Source organism: Bombina bombina, chromosome 1, assembly GCF_027579735.1.
Source record: "Bombina bombina isolate aBomBom1 chromosome 1, aBomBom1.pri, whole genome shotgun sequence".
Lineage (NCBI taxonomy): Eukaryota > Metazoa > Chordata > Amphibia > Anura > Bombinatoridae > Bombina > Bombina bombina.
Genome location: NC_069499.1, coordinates 23,585,325 through 23,594,283, shown reverse-complemented (window position 1 = coordinate 23,594,283; position 8,959 = coordinate 23,585,325).

The following is an 8,959-nucleotide window of genomic DNA, read 5'->3' as shown; positions in this document are numbered from 1 at the left end:
ATTCAAATCTCAAGGTGTATACTGTCCCTTTAACATTACTAGGCGCACGTTTGGGAGAGTCTAGGGGCGCTGGCAGTGAACATTCACTGGCTGTACGTAATGATTGTGTCCTGGAAGTAGGAGAAAGGTACAGAGCTGTTACAAGACGTGAGTAGTGACAAAACTATTATAAATATGTTAATTGGATGTAAAATACACACACAATATTTCTAAAAAAAACAACTTTACCCTTTAGCAAATACAGTGTAACAGGAATATTAGACGACTCTTCCCTCTCTACTAACAACAATGCATCAAATTACAGACTGCTCTGGCAATACAGCTTATTCACCTTAGCTAGAGGGTGATGTGTAGTAAACTAGTTCTGCATTCTGTATGTACCAGACATTTATATAAATATTTGTTATTGGGAAGTGATTTTATCAGTAATGACAAGTGCACGTGACACCAGCAGACTTTTATACAGGTATGATAGAGGAGACCTCCAAGGTATAGATAGGTGGGCAGCTCTGTTGTATCCCTTGCAAAGATATAGAGTATTCTTTAGCCACATAGAACATGTCATTTGATTCTCATGTGAATTTATTACTGCAGTTTGTAGAAATCACAACACTTTGCTACTGTGGGTCATTTACTGTTCTCTTCTGTTTTGTTGTCTCTTGCTGTCTTCTTGTGTAAAATAACTGTGTTAGAGCTGAGGGTGGGAAATGTGTGACTCAGGCTGCTAGATATGATGTATACTCTTATATTTTGTACCTAGTGTAAAACATATTCTGGCTAAACCTGGTACAAATGTGCAAAAAGGTTATCGGCTACATTGTTCTGTCTGTGATAAATGAGAACTTTCTGTTATTCTTTATATATTGTTACTAGACTGGGAAGGTGGTGTGTACATTGTATGCTGTAGTATGTACTCTGTAAATGACTGATTTATATTGATATAAAGCTTCATTTTCACCCTAAAGCACATGGGAGTATATTTAATGAATCATCAGCAGCTGTATATCATTAAAATCATGAAACGGTTTTATATTCGTATTCTTACAAAGAGAAAATACAATTGTCATTCTTTTACCTAGTATGTTTGTTGGTCTGTGGCTGGTATATATAGGGTCTGCAACAATGTTACAAACAGTACTGCCATAGACTAAAGACGCATACAACCCTCCCCAGCTCCTGTTAGCTTACCTAGGTTCACTCTTCAACAAAGGATGTCAAGGGAACAAATTGCATAATATAAGTAAATTGGAAAGTTTTTTTATATTGCATGCTTTTTCAGAATCGTGAACATTTTATTTTGACATTACTGCCCTTTTAAAGGGATATGAAACCCAAAAACTTTCTTTTGTGATTCAGACAGAACATACATTTAAAAAAAGTTTCCAATTTACTTCTGTAATCAAATACGCTTCGTTCCCATGATGTTCTGTGCTGAAGAGATACCTAGGTAGCATCTGGAGCACTACATGACAGGAAATAGTGCTGTTGCAAATGGATAACATACTAACAAAACTGCTGCCGTATAGTGCTCCAGGAATGGGCCCGCTCCTAAACTCCTAAGAGTCAGAAGAGAAAGTGCTAATAGGAGTAAATTAGAAAGTTGTTTAAAATTGCTGCTCTGTCTGAATCATGAAAGAAAGAAATGTTTCATGTCCCGTTAAGCAGTCCAAGATTGAAAGCGTAACTTTATTAAGAATAACAACATCTGGGGATATCCTCTGCTATTAAAACGCACATTCACATCGCCCTTATACTAATATCCATTACAAATTAGCAAACAGACTTAGGCCTAGATTTAGAGTTCGGCGGTAAAAGGGCTGTTAACGCTCCGCGGGTTTTTTTCTGGCCGCACCATAAATTTAACTCTGGTATCGAGAGTTCAAACAAATGCTGCGTTAGGCTCCAAAAAAGGAGCGTAGAGCATTTTTACCGCAAATGCAACTCTCGATACCAGAGTTGCTTACGGACGCGGCCGGCCTCAAAAACGTGCTCGTGCACGATTCTCCCATAGGAAACAATGGGGCTGTTTGAGCTGAAAAAAAACCTAACACCTGCAAAAAAGCAGCGTTCAGCTCCTAACGCAGCCCCATTGTTTCCTATGGGAAAACACTTCCTACGTCTGCACCTAACACCCTAACATGTACCCCGAGTCTAAACACCCCTAACCTTACACTTATTAACCCCTAATCTGCCGCCCCCGCTATCGCTGACCCCTGCATTACACTTTTAACCCCTAATCTGCCGCTCCGTAAACCGCCGCCACCTACGTTATCCCTATGTACCCCTAATCTGCTGCCCTAACATCGCCGACCCCTATGTTATATTTATTAACCCCTAATCTGCCCCCCACAACGTCGCCGACACCTACCTACACTTATTAACCCCTAATCTGCCGAGCGGACCTGAGCGCTACTATAATAAATGTATTAACCCCTAATCCGCCTCACTAACCCTATCAGAAATAGTATTAACCCCTAATCTGCCGCTCCGTAAACCGCCGCCACCTACGTTATCCCTATGTACCCCTAATCTGCTGCCCTAACATCGCCGACCCCTATGTTATATTTATTAACCCCTAATCTGCCCCCCACAACGTCGCCGACACCTACCTTCAATTATTAACCCCTAATCTGCCGACCGGAGCTCACCGCTATTCTAATAAATGTATTAACCCCTAAAGCTAAGTCTAACCCTAACACTAACACCCCCCTAAGTTAAATATAATTTTTATCTAACGAAATAAATTAACTCTTATTAAATAAAAGATTCCTATTTAAAGCTAAATACTTACCTGTAAAATAAATCCTAATATAGCTACAATATAAATTATAATTATATTTTAGCTATTTTAGGATTAATATTTATTTTACAGGTAACTTTGTATTTATTTTAACCAGGTACAATAGCTATTAAATAGTTAAGAACTATTTAATAGTTACCTAGTTAAAATAATTACAAATTTACCTGTAAAATAAATCCTAACCTAAGATATAATTAAACCTAACACTACCCTATCAATAAAATAATTAAATAAACTACCTACAATTACCTACAATTAACCTAACACTACACTATCAATAAATTAATTAAACACAATTGCTACAAATAAATACAATTAAATAAACTATCTAAAGTACAAAAAATAAAAAAGAACTAAGTTACAGAAAATAAAAAAATATTTACAAACATAAGAAAAATATTACAACAATTTTAAACTAATTACACCTACTCTAAGCCCCCTAATAAAATAACAAAGACCCCCAAAATAAAAAATTCCCTACCCTATTCTAAAATACAAATATTACAAGCTCTTTTACCTTACCAGCCCTGAACAGGGCCCTTTGCGGGGCATGCCCCAAGAATTTCAGCTCTTTTGCCTGTAAAAAAAAACATACAATACCCCCCCCCCAACATTACAACCCACCACCCACATACCCCTAATCTAACCCAAACCCCCTTAAATAAACCTAACACTAATCCCCTGAAGATCTTCCTACCTTGTCTTCACCATACCAGGTTCACCGATCCGTCCTGGCTCCAAGATCTTCATCCAACCCAAGCGGGGGTTGGCGATCCATAATCCGGTGCTCCAAAGTCTTCCTCCTATCCGGCAAGAAGAGGACATCCGGACCGGCAAACATCTTCTCCAAGCGGCATCTTCTATGTTCTTCCATCCGATGACGACCGGCTCCATCTTGAAGACCTCCAGCGCGGATCCATCCTCTTCTTCCGACGACTAGACGACGAATGACGGTTCCTTTAAGGGACGTCATCCAAGATGGCGTCCCTCGAATTCCGATTGGCTGATAGGATTCTATCAGCCAATCGGAATTAAGGTAGGAATTTTCTGATTGGCTGATGGAATCAGCCAATCAGAATCAAGTTCAATCCGATTGGCTGATCCAATCAGCCAATCAGATTGAGCTCGCATTCTATTGGCTGTTCCGATCAGCCAATAGAATGCGAGCTCAATCTGATTGGCTGATTGGATCAGCCAATCGGATTGAACTTGATTCTGATTGGCTGATTCCATCAGCCAATCAGAAAATTCCTACCTTAATTCCGATTGGCTGATAGAATCCTATCAGCCAATCGGAATTCAAGGGACGCCATCTTGGATGACGTCCCTTAAAGGAACCGTCATTCGTCGTCTAGTCGTCGGAAGAAGAGGATGGATCCGCGCTGGAGGTCTTCAAGATGGAGCCGGTCGTCATCGGATGGAAGAACATAGAAGATGCCGCTTGGAGAAGATGTTTGCCGGTCCGGATGTCCTCTTCTTGCCGGATAGGAGGAAGACTTTGGAGCACCGGATTATGGATCGCCAACCCCCGCTTGGGTTGGATGAAGATCTTGGAGCCAGGACGGATCGGTGAACCTGGTATGGTGAAGACAAGGTAGGAAGATCTTCAGGGGATTAGTGTTAGGTTTATTTAAGGGGGTTTGGGTTAGATTAGGGGTATGTGGGTGGTGGGTTGTAATGTTGGGGGGGGGGGTATTGTATGTTTTTTTTTACAGGCAAAAGAGCTGAAATTCTTGGGGCATGCCCCGCAAAGGGCCCTGTTCAGGGCTGGTAAGGTAAAAGAGCTTGTAATATTTGTATTTTAGAATAGGGTAGGGAATTTTTTATTTTGGGGGTCTTTGTTATTTTATTAGGGGGCTTAGAGTAGGTGTAATTAGTTTAAAATTGTTGTAATATTTTTCTTATGTTTGTAAATATTTTTTTATTTTCTGTAACTTAGTTCTTTTTTATTTTTTGTACTTTAGATAGTTTATTTAATTGTATTTATTTGTAGCAATTGTGTTTAATTAATTTATTGATAGTGTAGTGTTAGGTTAATTGTAGGTAATTGTAGGTAGTTTATTTAATTATTTTATTGATAGGGTAGTGTTAGGTTTAATTATATCTTAGGTTAGGATTTATTTTACAGGTAAATTTGTAATTATTTTAACTAGGTAACTATTAAATAGTTCTTAACTATTTAATAGCTATTGTACCTGGTTAAAATAAATACAAAGTTACCTGTAAAATAAATATTAATCCTAAAATAGCTATAATATAAATGTAATTTATATTGTAGCTATATTAGGATTTATTTTACAGGTAAGTATTTAGCTTTAAATAGGAATCTTTTATTTAATAAGAGTTAATTTATTTCGTTAGATAAAAATTATATTTAACTTAGGGGGGTGTTAGTGTTAGGGTTAGACTTAGCTTTAGGGGTTAATACATTTATTAGAATAGCGGTGAGCTCCGGTCGGCAGATTAGGGGTTAATAATTGAAGGTAGGTGTCGGCGATGTTAGGGAGGGCAGATTAGGGGTTAATACTATTTATGATAGGGTTAGTGAGGCGGATTAGGGGTTAATAACTTTATTATAGTAGCGCTCAGGTCCGCTCGGCAGATTAGGGGTTAATAAGTGTAGGTAGGTGTCGGCGACGTTGTGGGGGGCAGATTAGGGGTTAATAAATATAACATATGGGTCGGCGATGTTAGGGGCAGCAGATTAGGGGTACATAGGGATAACGTAGGTTGCAGCGATTTGCGGTCGGAAGATTAGGGGTTAATTATTTTAAGTAGCTGGCGGCGACGTTGTGGGGGGCAAGTTAGGGGTTAATAAATATAATATAGGGGTCGGCGGGGTTAGGGGCAGCAGATTAGGGGTACATAAGTATAACGTAGGTGGCGGTCGGCAGATTAGGGGTTAAAAATTTTAATCGAGTGGCGGCGATGTGGGGGGACCTCGGTTTAGGGGTACATAGGTAGTTTATGGGTGTTAGTGTACTTTAGGGTACAGTAGTTAAGAGCTTTATAAACCGGCGTTAGCCAGAAAGCTCTTAACTCCTGCTATTTTCAGGCGGCTGGAATCTTGTCGTTAGAGCTCTAACGCTCACTGCAGAAACGACTCTAAATACCAGCGTTAGAAAGATCCCATTGAAAAGATAGGCTACGCAAATGGCGTAGGGGGATCTGCGGTATGGAAAAGTCGCGGCTGAAAAGTGAGCGTTAGACCCTTTAATCACTGACTCCAAATACCAGCGGGCGCCCAAAACCAGCGTTAGGAGCCTCTAACGCTGGTTTTGACGGCTACCGCCGAACTCTAAATCTAGGCCTTAGTTCTCAATCTTACAAAAATACGGTTGGGTTCATTTTTAGCACTTTTTCAAAACAAAATTAAGGGACAGTCTACTCCAGACGTTTTATTGTTTAAAAATATAGATAATCCCTTTATTACTGATTCTCATGTTTTGAATATCCAACACTGTTATATTAATACACTTATTACCTCTGTAATTACCTTGTAACTAAGCCTCTGCAGACTGCCCACATATTTCAGTTTTTTTGACAGACTTGCATTTTAGCCAATCAATGCTGACTGCTAGGTAAAACCACGGGAGTGAGCACTGTTATCTATATGGCACACATGATCTAGCACTGTCTAGCTGTGAAAAACTGTCCAAATGCACTGAGATAAGAGGTGGCCTTTATAGGCTTATAAATTAGCGTATGAACCTAACTAGGTTTAGCTTTCAACAAAGAATACCAAGAGAACAAAGCAAATTTGATACAAGTAAATTAGAAAGTCGTTTAAAATTGCATGTCCTTTTTGAATCATGAAAGTTTATTTTGTCCCTTTAACCTGAGAAAGAAACAAATCATTTTAAAACATCAAAAACAAAGAAATATCTTGTGTATGTGAATTATCAATGGGAATGTACAAACTAGAAAATAAGCTGAATTACTTTTTTTGTCTTGTGTAAACCTCCATAAATCTTTTCCTGAAAAAAACAAAACTTCTCTAGAACATAGAACATGTGTGTTACAAGGGTGTTATAAGGGTTTGTGATATACAGATATGTCTCTGAAAGTATTGGTACCCGTGCATTTTATAGTATTGGTGCCCGTGCATTTTATAGTATTGGTGCCCGTGCATTTTATAGTCTTGGTGCCCGTGCATTTTATAGTCTTGGTGCCCGTGCATTTTATAGTCTTGGTGCCCGTGCATTTTATAGTCTTGGTGCCCGTGCATTTTATAGTCTTGGTGCCCGTGCATTTTATAGTCTTGGTGCCCGTGCATTTTATAGTCTTGGTGCCCGTGCATTTTATAGTATTGGTGCCCGTGCATTTTATAGTATTGGTGCCCGTGCATTTTAAGAGAGAAACACAAAAAAGCCTGACTGGAGTTTGCCAAAATGCATGTTGACAAGCCACAGTCCTTCTGGGAGAATGTGCTTTGGACAGAATAATAAAATAAAAGTAAAGCTTTTTGGCAAATCACAACTCCATATTTACAGAAGGAAAAAAAGAGCCTACCAAGGTTTCTTTGCTGGCACCGGGTGCCTAGAATCTGTGTAGGGCACAATGAAATCAGAAGACTATCAAGGCGTTCTGGAGCAAAACGTACCACCCAGTGTTAGAAAGCTGTATCTGATACCTCGAAAAGCACTAAGACTGGATGAGAAGAAAACATTGGACCGTTCTGAAGTGGCCTTTTATGAGTCCAGATCTGAATCCCATTGAACATCTGAGGAAAGAGCTGAAACTCGCAGTTGGGAAAAGGCGCCTATCAAACCAGAGAAAGCTGGAGCAGTTTGCTTAAGACGATTGGGCCAAAAGTCGATAAGTGTAGAAATCTTATTCAGAGCTACATAAAGTGCTTGAATGCAGTTATTGTCTTGAAAGGCTGTGCTATGAAATGTTAAGTAACAATATTTTACGATGTGCAATTCACATATTACTTTAAACAGTAAAACAAATGAGAAGTCATAAATCAAGGGACATTTCTGTTCTATTACATTTGAAATAAAAATGATGGGTTCCAAATGGTAAACTTTTACTTATTTCAGAGAAAATTGTGTGTTTGCCTAAAAAGCTGGAAGGGTATACCAATCCTTTTGGCCAAATCTGTATTTAACTATACTTGGACTAACAAGGTACTAAGGACCAGAGTGTACAAGGAGCACAGATTACCTTTACATCTAGGGTTGTTTGAGGAATATTGCTGTAAACACACATAATAGATATTCTGTTGCTAGGAAACTTTTTTCCCCATAATTTCATTTGTTAAATATGTAAAAAATTAATTTAAACTGTCATGTTCTGGGTTCCTTTGTGACACATTATTTTAATAGTGTACATTATTTTTTGGCACTGTCCCTTGCCAATTAGAAGTTCTAAAGGTGCCTAGTAGTTACACATCTCCATTAAGGTCACTAGTGTGTGGTGCACACAGCAGCTGTCTCAACCGCCAAAGTTAGTACAGATGAGCACAACAAAGTTTTGCAGATTACTGATAGACTTATTCACCACTAGGCACCTTTCACTGACCACCTTTAGAACTGCTGTTACGTCTGGTAGAAAGGATGAAGAGCCCTGTTACATGTATGTGTGTGTTGGGTACTTGTAAAGCGGCTAATCACCCGTAAGGGTCTCAAGGCGCTGCTCATTTTATCGACCTCAGAAGGATGAAAGGCTGAGTGGACCTCACTGGGGATCAAACCTGCAACCCTTGGGTTGCTACAGAGATCAGCCACAGTGCCTTAGCATGCTGAGCTATCTGTCCGGCTATCTTGGGACACTTGCATTACTATTTAAACACTAAAGGACAAACAGTCCATTTTTAGTAAGGGAACATACAGTATATGCTTAAAATATTCTTGTTAGCATCTTGCATGCAAATTAATTCCGATTTGACCCAGCTTATTACTATGAAAGAGACTTCCCAATTGAATATATCTATGATTTGGTGACCTCTGCAGTTGATGTTGTTTTGTTGCACAGAGTGCTGCCACAGCTCTACTCTATTCGAACAGATACATTTCCTTTTTAACCTCTTAAGGACATATGACGGAATTTTTCCGTCATAAAACAATTGAGCAAACTGAAAGCTGTGTCCTTAAAGGGTTAATAAGGGTCCTTTCCTACAATACTGTGTTTTGTCTGACATTTGATCACATCTTG